At 32.6% G+C, this 24,293-nt stretch overlaps 1 protein-coding gene across 1 annotated transcript in view; it reads right to left on the reverse strand.

Moving 5' to 3' along the window:
* Positions 1-23,852, reverse strand: part of LOC124426237 — a 41,414-nt gene extending 17,562 nt beyond the window's left edge. The window contains exons 1-2 of the mRNA XM_046967680.1: positions 23,398-23,852; positions 22,443-23,269 (exon numbers count right to left, since the gene is read on the reverse strand). The gene's annotated coding sequence lies outside the window, so the exon portion shown is untranslated. The remainder of the gene's footprint in view (positions 1-22,442; positions 23,270-23,397) is intronic.
* Between the last annotated feature and the right edge of the window lie 441 nt (positions 23,853-24,293).

A 24,293-nucleotide genomic window follows, 5' to 3' on the forward strand; every position in this document is an offset into this window, starting at 1 on the left:
AATTACATTAACAAAATAATACATTTTACACCTTTTTTTTTCTCTTCTTTTATTTTCTTTTCTGTTCTTTCTGTCTTTATTTATTTAAACAACGTCCAAGTCGATAATCTCGAAGATTTCGATATGACAATCGAATTAATCCTCGTAGGCGATAATCAAGGAGTAATGACTTAACCTCAAAAACAAATCGTGTAACGGCGCAATAGATTCTATCACGAGATCGAGACGAGAAAGTATTATAAAGCTTTAGATATTAATTTTCGTTATATTTCTTTATTAGTTCGTATTCCCGGGTACGACTTATTTCGTTCATGGTTTATCTGAATTTTTCAAGGAAAAAAGAAAAGAAAAAAAGAAAAAATAAGAAGAGAACGAAGTTCGACGTACAAGCGACAATATACGTAATAATATAAAGAGCGAACGTGATTATCGAATTACGAATAAATTACGATCACAAGTTCGGAGCGTGACAAAAAAAAAAAAAAAGAAGGAAAAAAAAAATATATCAGCTGATTCGATTCGATCATTTTCATGATGTTTTAAAATACATATTGACATCGGATCAATAATCACATGATAATTATAAAAGCTAACGAACATACACAGATATGTTTGATTAAACAGGAGAGAACGAGAGAAAGAGAGAGAAGGAGAGAGATAAAAAGAGGAAAAAATAAAAAAGGAAGAAAAAAGAAGTAAAAAAAAAAAAAAAAAAAAAAAAAGATTGTTCAACGAAAGATTAGAATTACAAAATTTCGCTGAGTGCGCGGCGCGGATCGTTCTCTCCGTCGCCACCATTCGTGCCAAATGATATTCTATTCTTGCGCGAGCTTCTTGCAGATACGACGACGAAGACGAAGACGACAACTACGACGTATGATGTGAGATTGAGATACGAGAGAACGGGGCGCCGACGACGCAACAACAACGACGTTGACAACGAAGAAGACGACGAAGACGACCGATGACAATGACGACGTTTACTATTACACAGAATAAAAAGAGGAGAGAGAGAGAGAGAGAGAGAGAGAACAAGAGAAAAAAAAAGGGAACGGTCGATCGATAGATTGAATTGATCTTTTCTCTGGCTTGCATTTGCTTCGGGGATCATCGTCGACGGGGTACAAACGCGACGATAAGCGCTATCAATCGGAAGCAATGAACGTATATGCTTGTGTATGTGTATATATGTGTGGTTGTGTATGTATATACATAAAAACCATATAAGCATTCATATATGTATATATATATATATATAAGTATGCTATATAATATATGATTCGTGAAGTTGCTGCCTGTGGTCGTCGAGAGAAGTCGCATCTCTCGCTAGCTATCTCTCTCTCTCTCTCTCTCTCTCTCTCTGTCTCTGTCTCTGTCTCTGTCTCTGTCTCTCTTGTGTTCTAGCGGTCACGAGGTCACGACGATTCCCGATCGCAGAGTCCGAACTTTACCGAACAAAGGAACTGCAACTCCGGATGGTTATCTACGTAAATCGAGTCGGTGGTTACGCCGTCGTTAAGCGATAACGGTTAACACTTATTTTTTTTTCTTTTCTTTTTTTTTTTTTTTTACACTGTTGTGTATGAACTCTTCTCCCGATCGATTCGTAGAAATAATAATATTATCCCATCCTCTTCACTTCTTTCTTCTTCTTCTTCTTCTTTTGTCCTATCAATTCTTCTCTCTCTCTCTCTCTCTCTCTCTTTTTTTTGATCGCACGAACGATTCGATAAAAAAAAAAAAAAAAAAAAAATAAAAAAAAAAATAAAAAAATTCGACATGTTCGAAAACGAATTGAAGAAAAATTGTGTTTTTTTTTTTTTTTTAATTTGATATTTCACTATATAGATGTATATATGTATGTATGTATATGTATTTATATTCGTGAAATTAGTAGCGTAACGGAAAGAGTTCAATAACACCAAGAAGACAGGAGAGGCTCGCGTGAAAGGAACGTCGCCCTTCACTTTCTCCGAATCGCCGATTTCGCATACTACTGCTACTATTACTATTACTATACTCTTAATATTACCTACCACTTATCCTTTTTTTTCCCGTCAGAATTAAGATTTAATCACCTAACGTAAAACTTTATCTTTTTTAAATTTCTATCATTATCTATTATTTAAATGTTAATCCAATCAAACATTATCTATATAAGAAATATTAAGATTATTATCGATAAGTGATATAAGAGAGGTTTTCTATTTAGGAATGAAATATTGTTAATTTCTATGGTAATTTTATCGTTACAAATGTTTCCAACATGTTATATGTTCGTTGAAACGTGTTGAAAAAGAATCAATCCTAAGAGAACTTAAAATCCATAAATAAATAAATAAATGAATATATATATATATATATATATACACATACATATATACGTACACATATACGTACGTATTAACCTCAATTTGGAAATAAGATTGTAGAATCTATTTATTTTTTACATATCTAAAGTAGGTTTAATAAGACGCGTAACCCAGATGTAAATGATTTCTTTGACAACTCTTACTCGAATTTTATCTCTATAAGGAAAAGAGTTAAAAAAAGAAAGAGAAAGAAAGAAAGAAAGGATGGAAAGAAGGATAAAAGAAACGAAGAAAAAGAACATCGAACGACGATCATCCGCTTACTTTGTTGGGCAAAGGCTGCCGCGTTTGCCATAAAGCTACATCAATACACGGCAATCACGCTAAGAGCAGATGTTATGCCCCCGCCAGGCCAACGGCGTCTCGTCGATGGCGAGCCGAAGAAGAGAGTGGTGAGAGAGAGAGAGAGAGAGAAAGAGGTGAGAAGGTAGTGGGGGAAGCGATCGGCTCTCATCGCCGATACTCGGCAGCCGAAGTGCTTAGCCGCTGTCGGTCGTCCGACGATACTACGCGCCAACAGCAGCAACAGCAGCAGCAACAGCGGCAGGCAGGCAGGCAGACAGGAGGCGCACTACTACACAAAGTTTCATGGCACGCGTGCGCGTTTCTCTGTGTGCGTATTCACCGCCACCGCACCGCCACTACCGCCTCCATCACCACCACTACCGCCGCCGCCGCCACGCGAGATAGTTCGTTAGTATAGTCGCGGATTGGCTGGAAATAGGAGTGAGAGAGAGGAGGGTTTAGAGGGGGCAAGTGGCATGAGTAGAATGCGATGACGACGATGCGATAGACCGACAGGACGACGAGAACGTTAAAGAGAGAGAGAGAGAGAGAGAGAGAGAGAGAGAGAGAGACAGACAGACAGACAAACAGACAGACAGACAGACAGAGAGAGAGAGAGAGAGAGGAGAGATGACAAGGAGGTCGGAAGGAGGGAAGTGAGGTTTGACTCGACGTCGACGTCGACGTCGCGAGAGAACGCGAGTCCGGGACGTGCCTGTGGCGTCGACGGTGTAGCTAGACGACGCCTGACGTCACACCTTCTCCACTACCAGCTTGTTACAGAACGATTTACTATCTCTCTCTCTCTCTCTCTCTCTCTCTCTCTCTCTCTATTTCTCTCATACCTTCATACATGTATATATATCTACTCTATACTCGGTTGCGGCGATCGAACTCGACCGATCTTTCATCCATGTTTTTTTTTTGTTTTTCCTTTTTCCTTCTTCTTCTTTTATTACTTCCCTCTCTCTCTCTTTTTTTTTTTTTAAATATAGATTACGGAATGACTATATGTACGAAGAGACACAGAGTTATTCCACCAATAATCTTTATTCGATTGATTAAAAAATTTGGAATGTTTATTTAAAAATTAGAAATGTAATATTTGTTAATTTCTCCCATATATAGGTTATATTATTATATAGGCTTAGTTAATACTCTTATAATTTTCTTTATAATATTCGATGACAATTCCTTTTTTTTTTTTTTCTTTTTCTGTTGCTTCTTGTTCTTCTTCTTCTTATTCTTTTTTTTTTCCTTTCTTTTTTTATACTTTGTTTATTCGCTCATTCGTTGATAATAAATAAGTGTTATATGTACCATACCGTATATATATATATCTAATCACTTAATGGGAGTTAATACGTAACGCGATAGCTATTCGAGTGATGTGTTACAGAGATATTATTGATCTAAGACTTGATCTAGTATATTTTTTTTTTCCTTTTCTTCCTCTCTTTCTCTCTCTCTTTTTCTCTTCCCCTCCTTCGCAATCCCTTCTTTCCTTTTCTAATCTCAATCCGGTTCGAATAATCCAAGAGAAATAATATGCGTTTTATATCGAGAAGAAATATGGTAAACTCTTATCTCTCGTCTTTGGTTTAAAGTTCGTTCGAGTTAGTATCATCGTCGTCGTCGTCGTCGTCGTTGTCGTCGTCGTCATCGTCGTCTTTGTCATTGTCGTTTTTCTTGAAGACCACGAAATAATAATTCCCATTTATCTCTCGTTTATATATTTTTTAATTTACATTTAATTAGTTTTGATTAGAGTATAATTCTTGTTGGAAAAAATAAAATAATATAATGTAAAAGTAAAAGTAAAAGTGAAATAAAAATCAGGTGAAATGAAAAAAAAATGAAACAAATAAATAAATAAATAAATAAATAAATAAATAAATAAATAAATAAGTAAATATGAAGAGAAATCTAACGGGTTATATCATATATATATGTATATATATGTATATATATATATATATATATATATATGTATGTATATATATATAATACGACTACTTTCGATCTAACTCTACATGGATCGTTTTACGCGAAGTACTAGTAAGGCTTGCTCGGCGCCTTTGTTCGGCATCCGAGGTCGATCCCGACGTCGTCTTTTCCGAGTATGAAGAATGCGTAAACCATTTCGTGAAGAATCTTTCATGTACTTACAATATATATATATATATACACTTATATGCGTGCATGTGTGTAAATATATGTAATGTATACATATATATATATATATATTAAATAAACACACACGTATATAAGGTGTTCTAAAAATTTGATTGCTTTTAAGAATTCCAAATTCTTAAGCTAAAGAGAGAGAAAGAGAGAGAGAGATAGAGATAGAGAGAGAGAGAGAGAGAGAGAGAGAGAGAGAGAGAGAGAAAGAGAGAAAGAGAGGGAGAAAGAGAGAGAGAAAGAAAAGGAAAATATTTTACTTTGATATACGTATAATATACATACATATGTATACGTATATACGATATATATTTATACGATCATCGGTGATGTTTGTAAAAATTTTCACGATGCTTCCAAGATTTTTGAGTTATCAAGGAAGAAAAAAAGAAAATATATATTTACTAAATTCCTTCTTTTTTTTTTTTCCTTTCTTTCTTTCCTCCTTTTTTTTTATTGATAATTTAAATTTCATATACGCATGTAATGTAATATTCGCGTGTCGATTCTCGTTTACGTTCAAGACGTATTTACAAAAATATTTCAAATGTCATTGAAAATTTATGCCTGACGATGATTCTCGATGCATACTTTTTGATAAATATATCGAGGACGTATCGACAAGACGTTATCAGTCACGAGCCAGTAATGATGGTGGACGAGGGATGGGTGACGGGAAAAAACAATAAAAAGAATAATGAATTGTTGAGGAAATTGAAGTATGAATATGTTAAAAAAAGCTAATGACGTTAATTCTAAGAGTTGGTTTCCTCCTACTTCGAGAGAATTTTGTCCGTCACGCATATAAGTGTGACGTAACGCTAGCGTCAATAATTATCATCACACTAGAGAGAATGAGATATATATATATATATATATAGAAGGAGAGTGAGAGAGAGAGAGATTCGGCGTGGGGGCAACAGTCGCGTCAATAATTTGGGGAAGACAAAAATAAAAATAGAAAAACTATTACATATATCTGAAAATAAGTAATAATATAATGTAATTATATGTGTATATATATATATATATATATATATATATATATATATATATATATACACATATAATAAAATAAAATATAATCAGAAAATAAGTAAAATAAGTACATAGAGGTTATGTCCGAAAAAGTTTTTAGATGGATCGAGAGAAAAAATAGTGTCAGATTTATCTAAAAAATCTTCACAAATATTAAAGCTAATTTTTTCTTCTTAAATCGTACGAATACACAAGCTTGGCTCGTTTAAATAAATTGGATTTATAATAATTGTTAAAGGATAGTAATTAATTTTTATAAGTTACCTTACGAGATACTTTTTAAATCAATCTAGGAACTTTTTTTTCCAACTATCATTCTGTAATATGATCGAAACGAAAAACAGAAGTATAAACACACAGACACACACACACACATACATATATACACATATACACACGTATATGTTGTATATGTATATATTATATGGCAGTCTGTTTAGTTTCTGTTATCGTTTAAAAGATATGTCTCGCATATATAACGTCGTGTACGTGTCGATCATCTTTTTCCCCCCTTCTCTTTGTCTTTGTCTTTCTTAGAGGCTATGATCGTGTCGTCAGAGCCGTCGGCTTATATCCGACATTTTATTTATGACATAGAATCCGCATTTTATTTATGTTTTATACACAAATATCAAAATAATGGGACCATGTTCGTCGTAAGAGATTTTCGTTGCTCGATTTGTTTTTTTCTTTTTTTTTCCCGAAAACTACTCGTCATTCGGATGATCATTAATTTTTATATCGAGAAAGATACTTAAATATGACAAAAAAAAAAAAGAAAAAAAAATTAAAAGATTGAATATATAATTTCTTTTGTACTTCTCCAGTCAAGATTTTAATATTTCATTCACGATATATATGGAAAATATTTACTACGACAAAAATTATTTAGATAAGAATAATTAGGAAAAGGTTATTAAATAAGAACGTTCGACACGTAATTTTATATAATTAATAATTCTAATATTATACGACGTTATCGTATTCTCGATGGAAATATTTACGACGATGAAAATTTTTGAACGAGAAAAATTTCACAATCTAAACGAACTATTAGAAATAATATAATTTCTACGTTGATAATTCATTTGGAAATTTTTACAATTATTTCTCGAATGTTATTAATAATAAAAAATATCGTATATTATAATTAAATCGATGGAAAAATATGAGATTAATTATATTCAAACATCCATTTATCTATTTATTTATTCGATAGAACAAAACGTAAGAAAATAATTTTCAATCGCATTGAGAAAGGTCAGTGACAGAGAAAGAAAAAGTAAGAGGAACGTAATGTTACTTTCTCTTTCTCTCCAAAAGAATTCGTCTCTTTTAATCGCTGTGTCCACTAAAGGAAGACGGAATATGTATTTCCCTCTCTCTCTCTCTCTTTCTCTCTCTCTCTCTCTCTCTCTCTCTCTCACTCTCTCAGATCTCCTTCGGGGTAAACGTACGCATGGACGTCTTTATAAAACGCGTGGCTTCTCTTCCATCGCCTTGCTGTTAGTGCCGGGGCGCTATTTTCGTCAGCGGATTCATCGTGGAATGAGATCAGTGCGCTAAATTTACGAGAGTTAGAGAACACCCTTCTTCGAGCTTGCTGGAGTGGCATAGAAAGAGAGAGAGAGAGAGAGAGAGAGAGAGAGAGAGAGAAAAAGAGAGAAAAAAGATACCGATGCGTTTATGTTAGCAACACCACACGACTCTCGAAAGAGCGCGATGGCGCTTCACTGAAAGCTCTGGGTCTTCGTCCCTACGTTAAATAGTCCTTTCTCTCTCTCTCTCTCTCTCACTCGTTATGCTAGTACTCGCTCGCTCGCTCGCTCGCTCGTTGGTACGTACAAACACCTACGGCGCACTCTAGCGAACAAATGCGAAGCTTTCTCTCTTCCTTTTTATCTAACAGATTCAGGAACGTAACGTTATATATCCCGTGGACTAACAGTGAAAGTTAGGTTTGAGGAAAGATATGATATGTTTGAAGTTAAAACATTTTTTTTTCTCTTTCCTTTCCTTTCTTTTCTTTTTCTATTTTATTTTTCTTTCGAATTCGTTCTCCAAGGATTTTGCTAGTTTCTACGATTTCTTTGGAGAAAAAAAAAAAAAAAAAAAAAAAAAAGAAAGAAAAGAAAAAAAAAAAAAATAAATAAAATAGGAGGGATAAAAAAAAAAAAATGCGAACGTGCAGCTGTCGTCGTCTTTTCGTCGTGTATACTATATTTGTATATGTATATCTTTCCTTCTCCTTCTTTTTCTTTCTCTCTTTCTTTCTCTCCTAGCGGTAAAAAAAAAAAAAAAAAAAAAAAAAAAAAAAAAAAAAAAATGGGTAAAAGGGTTGGAACGTGTACATATGGGAGCGAGTAAAGCTTGTATTTCTATATGGCTTTTATCACTTACAGGGCTTCTGCATTAATATCGCGTAACGCGTGCTTGCCGCTCGCCTGCACCTGAATACCGATAATAACGAATATCTGCCTATATTTCGTACGTATTTATGTGCCCCGGGGTTTGTGCATGTGTATTTGCGTTACCCGATGTTTACGATTAATGTGTACGTCGCGAGTATACGCGCGCATGTATACGTACGTACGTATATGTATATATATATGTATGTATATATGTATGAGTTATTAACTATGCAGGTATAATAATATATGTGAGATTTTCTCTATGGATTTTGGAGAAAATAGATTAACGAGGTTGGAATTAATTTTCTTTAAACCTGTGATTTTATGCTTGTCATTTCGTTATACTAATTAATCTTGATACGTTATTGAATTATTAATTTGATATTATTTATATCTCCGGTTATTTTGTTTGTTTTTCCTTTTTATTTATTTATCCATTCTTTTATTTATTTTTCTTTCTTTCTTTCTTTTTTTTGTTTTTTTTTTTTTGTTTTTTTTGAAAATCATTATCATGAAAGTCATCTCGATTAGTATCTTCTCTGAAGAGAAAACAAAAAAGAAAAAAGAAAAAAGAAAAAAAAAAAAAAAAGAAAAAAGATTATCGGAATGTTTGATTAAGATTTTTTTTTCTTTTCCAACAATAAAAATAATTTTCCTTTCTTTTCCTAGTGCCTTGTACGTAATTGTAATGGAGTTAAGGGGAAGAGAAAACAAAAAAGAAAAAAGAAAAAGAAAAAAAAAAAAAAAAGAAAAAAGATTATCGGAATGTTTGATTAAGATTTTTTTTTTTTTTTCCAACAATAAAAATAATTTTCCTTTCTTTTCCTAGTGCCTTGTACGTAATTGTAATGGAGTTAAGGGGAAGAGAGAAGGAAAGAAAAAAAAAAAAAGAAAAAAGATAGGCAGAAGAAAAAAAAAGAAAGAAAAGAAAAAACAATTTGTTATAAATAATCAAAGTGGTTATTTATACGGCTTGACGATTCGTATTATGTATGTACTTTCGTATTTACAACGTTTGTAAAAGAGAAGAAGAAGCGCGTGTACTCGCTAATAGCTTTCGAAAGAAGGCGGGCCTTGAACGCGTCCTGAGTTAAATACGAGCACGTGCGAGCCTAACGAAGTTGGGAACACGTCGGGAACATATCTCTGTTCCCGTCTTTGTATGTATATATACATATATATGTGTGTGTATGTGTATGTGTATGTATATGTATATTGTGCAAGAGAAGGAATAAGGGTTGGATCGATGCTCTCGAACACTCATGGATAGTAGATATACACACGTATAACCTCCTCCCTCACCCTAACTATTCCCAACTGTAATTTCGATTGATCAAGACGAAAATATTATTCTACAAGTTTCAATCTCAATAATTATAATCCTTTTTTTTTCTTTTTCTTTTTCTTTTTTTTTTCAATCCACGAACGGGGATTCTTTTAAAAATTAAGCGTAACAGACGATATACCCCATTCCATCTCATCTCATCCATTTCTAACCCCTCCATCCGTAACCCTCCAACCATCTTTTTGCCGTGTACTGACGCGTGTGTTCTTCGTGTTCTCTTTTTCTTTTCTTTTTTCTTTCTTAAATAAAGAATTGCATATACTTTTTAATCGTATACAATAAGAACTTATTGAGGATATATATTTTTTATTTTATTGAGTGTTATGTATATATATTTTTTGTTTGTCCGTTTGTTTCATTAAAATGAAAAAAAGCAAAAAAAAAAAAAAAATGCATGTTTGCTCGTTCGATAAATTTTGAAAGACACACGAGATTGATTTTTTTTTCCTTTTTTTTTTTTTTATGAAAATATTAGACAATCGCCCATATATATATATATATATATATATATATATAATTTAATAGAATAACAAAATTTCAGTTTCAATATAGAAAAAAGAAAGAAAAAAAATATTAAGAAAAAAAAAAAAAAAGGAAAATAGAAAAGAAAATAGAGAAAGAAAAAAAAATTACATAATTCCTTTGGATGGGAAACGTAACACATCATTTTTTTTTTTTTTTCAATCCAAAAGCAAGGCGAAAAGCAAGCAAGCGAATAAGAAATGAATGTCTTGAAAGGTGGAGATCGTCTTAAGTGAGAGCCATGAAAATACCGAGTGCGAAGCAGTCAGGCAGACGTGCGCGCGCGCGCATGGGAGAGAAAGAGAGAAAAGAGAAAGAGAAAGAGAGAGAGAGAGAGAAGAGAGAGCGAGTGCGTATAAAATGTTGGCGTATGCAAAATATGGTAATGCGTGGAGAGTAGCCAGGGCGTATAAGTGAACCGTACGGCGCACGACGGAATATAATGTCGTCGATAGAGCCAAACGATAAAGACAATCTTCGTGGATTAAAACGCCTCGGATAGAGGATATGCGGCTTCGCGAGCATAACCAACAGTTTCTCTCAAAGTGTAATCATAAATTCGATTAGAATGCAAACGCATCTCTAACAACGATATATATATATATATATATATATATATATATGTAAGGGGTCTACCATATCATTTCTAAACGTGTTATTTTCTGTCGTTATTTTCGTCTTATCCGATTTTTATTTTCAAGTTTTACTTTACATACTTTTATATTCTTATTATTATTATTATTATTATTATTATTATTATTTTTATAGAAATTAATTTCTCTTCGAATTCGTGACGCACAAAAATTTATATATTGCTAAATGTATGTACGTGTCAAATTACTATTTATGTGTAACAAATTATGTGTCACAAATTAATATAATACATTTTTATTATAATATATATATATATATATATATTATGTAAAGTTTTGTTTATTATGTTGTAAATTTATAAAGAATATATTCACGAATTATTATTTTCGTAGAGATAATTTATACTTGGGACATAAACAAGTATTAAATGGTATTTCTTGTTACACATATATATATATATATACATATAAATATATATATATATATATATATATATATATATCAATGAAGATAAGATAAAGTATAAGAAGTTAGATGTTTATTTGTCGCGATTATTGTCGTAAAAGTTTTATCCGTCGAGTTCTCGCGACGAACGAATTTTTTTTGTCGGCGCGCCTAACGCGTTAGCGTTTTAAAATACCCGCTAAAAATATACCTCCTTCGTACGACTTCGTTACAGATTCTCCTTATCTTTTTTTTTCTTTCTTTCTTTTATTTCTATCTTACGCATGCATGCGCGTTTATATCTTACGCTCTTATTACTACTACTATTACGATCGCTATTATTACTACTACTATCTCTTTTATTCTGCTCTGCTATCTCTTTTTCACTTGGAATATTAAATATATAAAAAAAAAAAAAAATATCAACTGAAGAGCGAGAGAGGAGGGGGGAGAGGAATCGTTTCTATCAGGCTTACCTGATGGAAACGTGCCAACCGATCCATTTTTTAATATTCGAAATTGTCAAGAAAGATACTCTTTAAAATCATATCAAAATCGTATTCTCTTTAAATATATATTTATGTATATGTATATATATATATATTTTTTTTTAATTTTCGAACACTCATATCGTTCGTTAACTTGCATATTATATCATTTCTTTCTTTTTTCTTTTTTTTGCTATTCATATTTTTACTGTTAGGTTTCATTTTATCGTTGAATGATTAATTGATACTTTTATCTAAGAAGTTTCGTGCTCTCTTTATTTTTTTATTTTTCTTTCTTTTCTTTTTCTTTTTTTCTTTCTTTTTTTTTTTTTTTTCTATAGTATAAGTTATATGATTAGTAGTTTAATATAATATAATTATATACTGTAATACTTACGTACGTATAAGTAATAATAGCTAACTATAAATATAGTGTAGTATTCTTAGAGAATTATACAACCAGTTATATTGGCACAAATTATACTTCTTTTTTTATTTTTTGTTCCCCAGTAATAGAGAAAGGGAGGAAAAAAAAATGTACGGCTATTAACGATGGAATTCGTCTACTTAAAAAATATGGGTCAAATCGAAAATCTAAAATATATCGAGTCAATTTGATTCTATAAATATGAACTTTTTTTTTTCCATCGATGATCGTAAAAAAAATCAATACTAAAGTCGTTTAAATTCGGCTCTAAAAGTTAAAATTTTAATATTCTTTATGATGTGACAAAAAAAAAACAAAAAAATGGAAAATTTAGTCAATGATTAATCGTGTTTTAATATATACTTTTTATTCTTCCGAATAATATATATATATACATATATATTAAATAATTTCATACGATTATTTAATCCAATGATAGTGTAATAATTAATAGATATTAAAAGCTATTAAGATCGATAAAAAAAAAAAAAAAGAAAAAAAAGAAAAAAAAACATTAATATATATTTTCTTTCTAAAACGATGAAATCGTGTTAATTGAAAAAATTCATATTTTCTCTTTCTTCTTCTTCTCTTTATTTTTACTTTTATTTGTATTTTATTTTATTATTATTATTTTTTTTTTTTTAAAGATACATGAATATTTTCTCTTTCCCCCTTAAATACCTTTCTTGCGAATAAAATAAAAAGGCGATATATATATATATATATAAAATATAATATAATATAATACATATCACGGAAGTACGAAAGAATCGCACGATTCTCTTCTACGATCGCGTCATGTCAATTGTCGCTAATTGGATTATTTTTCACGCGACCCTGGGAAGGTTCCGTGTGTATACATACCTACCTACATACATAAATACATACATACATATGTACATAGGTATGTACGTACGTATGTATATAGTGACGACGACGATGGAGAAAGGAAAGAAAGGGAGAAAAAGAGCAACGGAAGGGCATCGGAATGAAGAGGGAACACGGAATGCCACGACCTTTCGATTTCGAAGCAAGAGAAGAAGAAGAAGAAGAAGAAGAGGGGTCGTGGATTTTGGCGAGAACACGGATGCCTAGTGTGTAGCTATTATAATGGTTGCTTTCGTCCCTATCACAGAATGAACTTGGGAAGGTAGTAGTGGTAGTATACTACTAGTTGGGTGAGTTCTACGAGAATATATATCGGATTTCGAGCGGAACATAAGCTTGATGAGAACATTTTTATCAGCCTTTCTTTCTTTCTCATCCCCCCTCTCTCTCTTTTTCTTTTTTTTTTTTTTTTTTAACTTGACTTCTGTAGCATGTATGGTATGTGTTTGTTAATATATATATATATATATATATATATATATATTAGTAAAAATGTATTTAGTTTTTTGTTAATTATTTTACTAAAAGTAAATTTATTATTATTATATATATATAATTATTAATTAATAAATTTTTTATAATTTAAATAATTTATTAAATATGTCAATTATATTTTATTAAATTTATTGATTATATTCAATTAGTAATCGAATCTCTTAAGGTATCGAAGTACTACGTACATAAACTTATATATATATATATATATGTATGTATGTATGTATGTATTTATATTATAGATAACAAATTATTTTTTTATACCAGTATTCCAATATTATAGTATATATATATATTTATATTTGATGTACACATAAATAGATATCCTAAGATTTGCTTGTTAATACTTTTGGAATAAATAATAATAATAATAATAATAATAATAATAATAATAATAATAATAATAATAATAATAATAATAAAAAAATAAAAGAAAAGGAAAAAGAAAAGTATCTATGCCTTTGAAAAATAAAGGTTTGATATGGTAATAATCGACATCTTGAAGTTAAGAATGAAAGAAAGAAAGAAAGAAAGGAAGAAAGGAACTAAAATATTCTGATGATGATCGTGTAAAGCTATAAGTTGATATGCCAAAGAGAGATAGAGATAGAGATAGAGATATAGATAGAGCGAGAGAGAAGATAACGATAAATATTCAACGGATAAAACCGGAGTCGATAGTCGATCGGTTTTCTTTGCTATAGGTAACATTTGGGTCATTTTTATGGCAGAAAATTTGAATTCCAAAAATTATTTTCATCCTTTTTTCACATTCTCGGCTTCGATAGAAATAAGAGGGAAGGGAAAAAATATGAAAACAAAAACAAAAACAAAAACAAAACAAGTGAGAAAAGAGAAAAAAGAAAAGAAAAATATCTCTATCCGTATATTAAAAATCCAAACATATTTTCTAATAATAATCTTATCATTAAGATATACAATCGGATTTGGATCGTCGAATTAATTTTCTTTTGTTTTAATTATGTCTTTGGGATTCGTTCGCGGGGAATTTGAATTTTTTTCTTTTTTTTTTTTTTTTTTACATGATTTTTCGTCTTCTTACAACGTTCTCAGCTTAAATGATAAAACAAAAAAAAAAAAAAAAAAAAAAGAAAGAAAGAAAGAAAAGAAAAAATCTCAAAATCAAAATCCTCGTCCTGCGTGCGTATTATAACAAAAATAAAAGGAAAAAGAAATAAAAATAAAAAAAAAAAAAAAAAAAAAAAAACGAAAAAGAACAAAAAAACCCCCAACGTAATTTCTAATAATAATCTTATTATCACGGTCGGTCAATTTAAACTTGGATTCTGAATTCCACTTGGAAATTCTCGAAACGTTGTACGGCAGGGACGGGGCGGGGAGGGGAGGGAAGGAGGAGAAGGAGGAGGAGGAGAGGAGAAGGGACGGTAAAAGCTTGATCCTCCTCAGCTACGATGCCGTTTAGCTACGTTGATATTGGCCCTGCTCCAAACTCGTAACAATCACCTTGACGACAAGACTTTCTAAAACTTCTGACAGACTGCGATTAATTTGCATCTCGGCGATTCGAATATCACAATTATATGTCCCTATCTATGCGCATATATATATATATATATATATATATATATATATATATATATATATATATGTCTCTCTCTCTCTCTCTTTCTCGTTATTCGATAAAATGTCACATATAATATAAAATAGATCTATTCTACATTGGTTAACGAGAATGAAAATGTTTCTTTTTGAAATTGCACCGTCATTGCCATTAGATCTCTACACGTATAATGACTCATAAAAATGATTACATACTCATGTATCTCGAAAGACGATAATATCTATGTACGTACGTACGTACGTATATACGTATGATAATGTGTGTGTGTGTGTGTATTTGAGTAATATCTATTAGAAATTATGAATAAAAAGAAAAAGGAAAAGAAAAAAAGAAGAAGAAGAAGAAAAAAAAAAGAATTTGAAGAAATAATGATCTATTAAGATTTTCTATTCATCTATTATTCATTGATAAAATATATCGAGGAATATTGATTTTTGTTAGTTATTCTTTTTTTTTATACAAATACGTATCTATGTAGACATGTACACGCTTACATGTGTGTATGTAATGCATACGCGAATGTATACGCATATGTACTACAATGTACGCATAAAATATCCATACATATACACATGCGATATATATATATATATATATATATATATATATATATATATATATATATATATATATATATATATATATATATATAAATCTATAGATACGTTGTTTTTCTTGCTGAACTTGCGCTTAGCATTAGGTAATCTCTACGATCAAATATCCATTAGCCGTGTACACTCATTATCGATTATACCATACTCAACATCGTATCTAGTGTCTGTCTACTACCCGCACATCGTTCGTGTTCTCAGCGCGAAAGGGAAACGTATGTGTATGTGTGTGTATGTATATATATATATATATAATACTTGAAAGTTCTTCGTCGTTTGTAGCATCTTCTAAGACAAATCTTCGATCATCTTCTAAGAATAATATTTTGCTCTTTTATTTATATATTTATTTTATTCATTTACTTATTTTTTCTTTTTATATTTATCTCAATCGAATACACGATTAAAACTTATTAAAATGCTTTTGTTAGAAATTAGTAAGAAAAATGAGTAGGAAGCTTATTGTACGATCATCAGAAAGACAGAGAGAGAAAGAGACAGACAGAGAGAGAGAGAGAGAGAGAGAGAGAGAGAGAGAGAGAGAGAGAGAGAGAGAGAGAGAGAGAGAGAGAGAGAGAGAGAGAGAGAGAGTACCGTTATCTCTTTACAAGCAATCACTCACTCACTTATTCACTCACTGAAACACACACGCACATACACGCACATGCATACATTTTTTCTCTTTCTTTTTTTCTTTCTTTTTCTAACACACAGAGGCGCATTGCTAAACTCTTTCAAATATTAATCGTTTCATCGTAATACCAGTATAACTTTCAGATCCGTTTTGGCGTCTCTCCAAACTAACTCGAATATTAATTCACGTATATCTGCCACCGTCGCTATTGCTGCTGCTGCTGCTGTTGCTGCTGCTGCTGCTGCCACTGCAGCTACTGCTATTAGAGAGAGAGAGAGAGAGAGAGAGAGAGAAAGGGAGAGAAAATTCTGCCTCTTTTTTTTCTTTTTTCATTTTTCTCCTTTTAAATTATTAATTTTTTACTTGGAGATCATCAGACGAAAACTATTTGCTCCGAATAGAAAATAAACTCTCTTATAATAGTTTCTCTCTCTCATTCTATCTATATAAATACATCCATCTCTATCTATCCTTTATCAATCGTGTATTATACACACAGGACACATGTATGTAGAGAGATATGTATGTACGTATGTGTGAATTCTATAAAGGGAAAGAAAATGGAATCTCGTGAGAATGATTGGAGAGCCAATGGCTTGCCCTTCTCCCTCCCCCTCTCTCTTTCATTTTTTTTCCTTTTTTTTTTTTTTTTTTTTTTTTTTTTGATTTGACGAAGATCGAGACGATCACGAAAAACGGAAGTAAGAGGCGGTGGAGGTGGAAATAGAGATGGGGAGGTGGAGGTAGAGAGATGGGGAGGTGAAGGTAGAGAGATGGGGAGGTGGAAGTAGAGGTAGTGGTATCTCTTTGGTAAGAGAAGAAAAGGGATGGTAGTATGTGCCTGCCGTGTGCTTGTTGTAGCTTGAAGACTACTTCGTGCGGCCCACTTTCTTTACTTTCACGCGGCCGCCGTTCTTCTTTCATCGCCGTGCTCGCCTGACTTCGTAACTCGACGACGAGGAGAAGGTGGAGAAAGAGGAGGAGGAGGAGGAGGAGGAGGAGGAGGACAAGAACCGCGAAAGATTATAGCGTTCTCTTCTGCACACATACATATACACTGATAGAGACAGATACATGAGCGTGCATGCAACCTCGGATAATTTCTAACGGGTTTTCCTTTCTTCTTCTTCTTCTTCTTCTTCTTCTTCTTCTTCTTTTCCGGGCTCTCCCCCTCTTTCTTTCTTCTTTTTTTTTTTTTATTTATTTTTATTTTTGTTCTCTATCTTTCCTTTTATTTTTCGCAACATCGATGTAGCGGAAGATGCTAAGAGATCAAAGGAAAGAAAAAAGAAAAAAAAGGAAAGAAAAGGGAATGAAAAAAGATTTAGAAATTGTGTCTCCGCCTATTGTTATTATTATTATTATTTTTCTCTCTGTCTCTCTCTCTCTCTCTCTCTCTCTCTCTTAATATATTACTAATATCGTTTATAATTCTATCAAATTGGAACATGAAACGTGAGAAATTTCATCTGATAATATATAATATATAATATATTAGAAATAAATGGCTAATATTTAATTAGTCATTTATTTATTTATTTATTTGTTTTTATATTTTTTTTCTGTGTCCATGCAAATATATCATGTTCGTAATTGATCTTTGAATTCTTCTCACTTTCTTCCATCTCATCTCACCCCACCTCATCTCACTTACAATCGACCATTTTCTCGATCTTTCATTTATCAAGTTGAATATATAACTTCAATTCGTTGATCTTAGAAATGTTCGCATTGTTTACAAATTCGAAAGTCCCTTTTGCGATAAGTAATTAATTATCGGGGATATGTTATTTTCTTCTGAACGACGAAGGAACGTCTAATTTTACTTTGTAAATGATTTATCGTCGTTGAAATCACGTAAGCGAAGAAAAAATGTATAGTAACGCCCGTTAAGTAAAACTTTTCTCCATTTCGAAAGGATTTCACTTTACAATAAAGACGTATAAACACATCTTATTTTACGTTCTTTTTCTTTTTTTTTTTTTTCATTTTTTTTTTTTTTTATTTTGTTTTGTTTTTGTTCTTGTTTTTCTATTCGACCTCACACTCCGATGGAAAATTTATATTGTATTACATGGTTTTTCTTATTTTTTGTTTTTTGTTTTTGTTTTTTTTTTTTTTTTTTTTTTTTTTAATATACGCGCCCATAATTATGAAAGTGGTCCAAGTAAAAAAAAAGAAGCAAAGAAAAAAAATAAATTTATCAGTTATTTCACATCACATTTATTTTAGACCAAATTAATTTAATGTAATTTTTACGATACATTGTCAAAAAAAATGCAACTTTTAGATAGTACCTGTTATTTCAACATTATATGGAATTCATTTAGTATTATTTATTTATTCTTGAAATATCTCGAAAAAAAGAAATATATGACTTATAAAAACTTTCATAATTATGAGCACATACGTTCGGAGTAATTTCGTAGGAAAATATTTGTTATTTCGAAAAAAAAGCGTAGAGATAAGCGTGTATCGAATGAGAAAAAGAGATTGAAACTATATTATGGATCGTCGATGGGGGATTGTTATTTTTCTATCGAGTACAAAAGACGACGATTTAATTGAAATTTTATAGTACTTAAAATGCGATAAGTCCTTTTATCCTTTTCCAATCTGTTGACTCTACAATAAATTGACTGATCTTGTTTGTCTTTTTTTTTTTCTTTTTGTTTTGTTATTTTTTTTTTTTGTGTGTACACATCTCGATCTTATCGAAAAAAAAATAGAAAGATCACAAATGGGAAAGTTAAAAAGTTTGATCCACTCATTCTCTGATGAGTCATTTTTATTCCAGCCGATGCTTTTTACGATTTATTTATCATCGGTTATTTCCCTTCGTTTTTCCTTCTCCCGCTCCCACCCGCCCCCGTAATCGAAAAGATATAAATAGAAATATGAATATTTCCATAAAGAAAAAGAAAAAAAACATAAATAAATAAATAAAAAAAATGTTTTTTTTTTTTTAGATGATCGCTATCGTCGCCATTTTGAATACGCCGATTTTTTTATTCGCGCTAATTTTTTTGTTTTCTCCCTTTTCTTTTTTTTTCTTTCTTTTTCAAATCCCTTTTTAATTCTTCTTCTTATAATCGATAGATATTTAAATGAACACAAATTGCGTTAAACAAGAAAATAAATAAATAAATAAATAAGTAAATAAATAAATAAACATTTTCTGATATTTGCGTTAGATATTTGTTGAAAATAAAATCGGGTTGGAGGAGGGTGTGGGGGGTTGGGAGTGGGTGGGAGAGTGAAATCTTTTAGTACGAAAGGTCAAAGGAGAGTTTTTGATATTTTTGACATATGCAGTTAATGTTCTCGTTTGAAGGAAGCTTTCGCGTTAGGTTTAACGAAGGGAACGGTCACGACGGCCCAAACTTCCCTTTCAACTTCGATATCGAATTCGTGAGAAGTTCAAGAACTGTCGTTATACGAACACGCTCTAATACCAAAGCTAATACTTATGTACAACGTTCTCCGCGTTCTACGACAGTAAAATCAGTGTACATAGATTTATCCACGGAAAATTACAGAGAAATCTTTCAATTCAGAATCTTTCAATTACAGAATGCTTTCAAATCTCTCTCTCTCTCTCTCTCTCTCTCTCTCTCTCTCTCTCTCTCTCTCTCTCTCTCTCTCTCTTGTTATAGTTAAATTACCAATGGCTTTCTAAAAACATCTTAATTAATTAACCATCATATACATGCGTGTATATATATATATATATATATATATATAAAATAAGAAAAATTATTTTTATCAATTTAATTCAATTTAATATTAATGAAAAATTGAATTAAGTAAAAAAGAAAAAAAATAAATAAATAAATAAATGGAAAAAAAGAAAGTTGAATAAATTGTATTGACAAAATTTAAAGTAGGTATCGTCGATCGTTTAAAAACGATCGAGAAAAAAAATTTTTTTTTCCCCTCTATAGCACTCTCTCTCTCTCTCTCTCTCTCTCTCTCTCTTTCTCTCTCTCTCTCTCTCTGTATAATGAAAGAACATAATAAACAGATTAATCAACTGATCCAACGGCAATGAGTTGCCGAAGGTTAAGTTACTTAAACAAATTTTGCGAAATCGAACGCAAAGGAGAAGAAGAAGAATAATAATAAGAAGAAGAAGAAGAAGGAGAGATAAGGAGAACTATATGCGTTTCTAGAGATAACAAAGATGACGTCAGAAAGAACGAAGGAGGGGGAAGATGAGAAGGAGGAAGAAGAGGAGAAGGTAGACGTGGAGGAGATGGAGGAATCGGAGCATTCTTTCTCCCTCCCTCCCACTCTCTTTCTCTCTCTCTCTCTCTCTCCCCCTCTCTATCTCTTTCTCTTTCAAGGAACACGAAAAACGAACGTGGAACATATCGTAAGCGTCATCTTGCTTATGTTCGATAAAAATAAATTTCACACTTCGGACTCCCTAAATTTTACTATAAATACATATGCATACACATGAGCACATATATGTACGATTGGTATGATAAAGATATAAATATAAATATATATATATATATATATATATATATATATATATATGTAAGTGGGAGATTTTGCGTACTCACGAATTTATTATCACGTTAAGTTCGACAAAGAAGCAACCAAGGACGTATAAAGATCAAAGTTAAGTGAGAGAGAATGCGTAAATTAGAAGACAGAGACAGATAGAGACAGATGAAGAGAGAGAGAGAGAGAGAGAGAAAGAGAAAGACATAGAAAAAGAACAAGAGTATATGGATTTACAAAGATCGCACGTTTCAGAGAGGAGGATGAGGATGAAGAGGAGGAAGAGGAGAGGAGGGCCGATGCATAAAGCGTACAAAATCGATAGCACCGGAGCAATCCGCTTAATGGCATTCCCTAAGCAGACGCTAGACGTGATAAATCGAATAGCGTCGAGTGATTTAGAGATATCTTCTTGTAAATACCAAATCAATGTATTAGTTAGGCTGGTGTACGTATGTACATAATAAACGCGTAATAAACATTATCCGTTGTGAATGGAATCGTTGAATGAATTTTTAGAGAAACGAAGTAAAAGAGAGAAAAGACAAAAAAAAAAAAAGGAAGAAATAAAAGAAGTTGGAACAACGAATCGAACTAATCGAACTGATAGAACGAACGAACGAACGAAAGAAAGAAAGAAAATATATTTCAAGTATCTAAGTACTCTTCAAATTGACTTTTATATTCAAACCGATTATTCGGAATCCGATCGACGTCGTTCGTTTCCGCGATATGCTCATCGATTCTTGGTAGAGTTTGTGTTTCCAAGATAACATGCTTACGTGCCACGCGATCATAGTTATATATATATATATATATATATATATATATATATATATATACATATGTATCAGTTAGTTGGACGGAATTCCCTGTTACCTGCGTCAACGTAAGAAGAAGAAGAAGAAGAAGAAGAAGAAGAAGTAGATATCATATAACATTTATTCGTGTCATGTATATATAAATATATAAATATATATATATATATATATATATATATATATATATATATATGTGCGTAATATGGGTGTTTGTATAAAAACCTACGGCGACGCATTATCCAGATTATACTATCCATCGACATGTCGTGGCCAGTACGTAATATCATTATTCTTATAGAGCACGTGCGAGAGTAAGATAGTAAGAAAGAAGGAAGGAAGGAAGGAAGGAAAGAGAAAAGAATAAAGAAAATAAGAAAGAGAAAGATATATAGCTAGATAGATATATGGATAGAGGTTAGGTAGGTAGGTAGGTAGGTAGGTAGGTAGGTAGGTAGGTAGGTAGGTAGGTATACCTACAATCTATTTATCTATATATATATATATATAGTATGTATGCGTGTGGTATGACACGATGGGAGTGCGTACGTGCAATCGAGGATAGCGGGAATGGGAGGAGGGGTGATGGTGGTTCTGCTGTAGTAGTTGATAGGAGGAGGGATAGAAGATGGAGGTGAAGGAGGAGGTTGAGATCTGGAGGTGGGGGGTGAAGGGGTCAGACACGGTAGTCGGTGGCGTACGTGGTCGTGGAGGTTGCTCAACTTGACGTATGTTCTCTCCCGTGACGTCATTTAAAAATCACTTTACCTCAAGAGACAATCCGAAGTCGTCGCTGTCGCTTCGTAGACGTCGTTGTACGTGGGATGCAATTGACACGACACCACTACTCTACCACCACCACCAACACCACGATGATGATGATGATGATGTTGTTGATGATGACGGTGGTGTTGATGTTGATTCTGGATGATGATGCTGTTGCTGCTGCTGCTACTACTGCTGCTGCTGTTCTCTTGTCGAAGAGTAGAGTCCAATAAGAGGACGAAGTAATGTTGGAGGGAGTGAATGAGAGTGATATATATATATATATATATATATATAAAACCAACGATGGACACCCCCTTTCTCGTGTTTCCTTCTCTTTTCTTCTCACTCTTTCTTTCTTTCTTTTTTCCCTTTTTTCCTCCTTTTTCTTCTTTCTCTCTTATACACTGAGAGAGATGATACACAGTAGTAGTAGTAGTAGTAGTTTAGTAGTAATAGTGTAGTAGGCACGTCGTTTCTTTGTTCCTTCTTCCTACTCCCGCGAGTCCTCTCGCTTTATATTATATTATATATATATATATATATATATATATATATATATACGTGTGTGTGTGCGCGTATATATATATATATATATTGTGGAGCGCACACTCGAGGGAATACGCGTAACGGAACGAAGTTAATCGGAACACGTTAGGATCGCGAGAGCGTCACTCGCGCACCGTTTAAAGCGGTCCGTGATTATCACTGTTACTCGAGACCGCTTTTAATATCCCCGTAGTAATATTAGTAGTAGTAGTAATAGTATAATAGTAGGTGGACAGATGAGACACCGATTGATGTTTTCCGCAACTTCCAATAACACTTATCTATATATATATATATATATACATATATATATATATATATATGTATATATTTTTTCGTTCTTCTATATACTTCGATTAATATAGAGTTAACACGCGAATAACACTATCGTCTTTCACACATCACATACCAATCGGTCCCCAATATTAAATATGAACTTTTGCACTTTTTTTCTTTAATGTCATCGATATAGTTCTGAAGCGCCGATATGACAAAACTTCGATCGGAGTATCGGACGAAGTATATTATCGGTCAAAAAATAAATGATCAATCCGAACGGAATGGACAAGTATAATAATGATAAGAAGATACAAGAAATAGAATGAGAGAAAGAGAGTGTGTGTGTGTGTGTGTGTGTGTGTATATGATATATAGAAAGTGTGCGGTGACCTCGACGATCAGAGGAGTAAGCTAAAACACTCTCAAACTCTATCTATCTATCTCTCTATGTCCCAAGTCCGAAGTATTTTCTCGGCGCGCGCACGATATAGATATTAATTCAAAGAGAAACACGTCTGTACGCGAGCAAGGCCCGAGTACGACTGAGCGCGTATGCGAGCCGATACCGGCCGAGTGTGTGGCTCACGACACGAAGATACCCGACCGATCGTCGCACCGCTACGACACGAGTTCCGAGTCCCCCCTCTTTGCTTCTCTCTATTTGTCTCTTTCTCTCGTTCGCTCGCTCACTCTCGTTCTCTCTTTCTCTCTCTCTCTCTCTCTTCGTTCGTCATCCTTCCTCTTTCCTCCTACTCCTCCTCGCTCTCCTTTCGCTCGACTCGCGCTCTTCTTTCTTTCTATCTCTCTCTCTCTCTTTCTCTTTCTCTTTTCTGTGCGCACATCGCGTCCACCTCGAGCGAGCTTCTCCTACCTCCTCCACCTTCTCCTCTTCTTCCTCCTTCTCTTCCACCACCTCCTCCTCTTTTCCCTCCTCACTTCTTCCCCTAACCTCTTATTTTCCAACGGCGCTTAAACTCACCGTACGTCCTTCGTTCTCTCTCTCTCTCTCTCTCTCTCTGTCTGTTT

This window comes from Vespa crabro, chromosome 8 (genome assembly GCF_910589235.1).
Source record: "Vespa crabro chromosome 8, iyVesCrab1.2, whole genome shotgun sequence".
Lineage (NCBI taxonomy): Eukaryota > Metazoa > Arthropoda > Insecta > Hymenoptera > Vespidae > Vespa > Vespa crabro.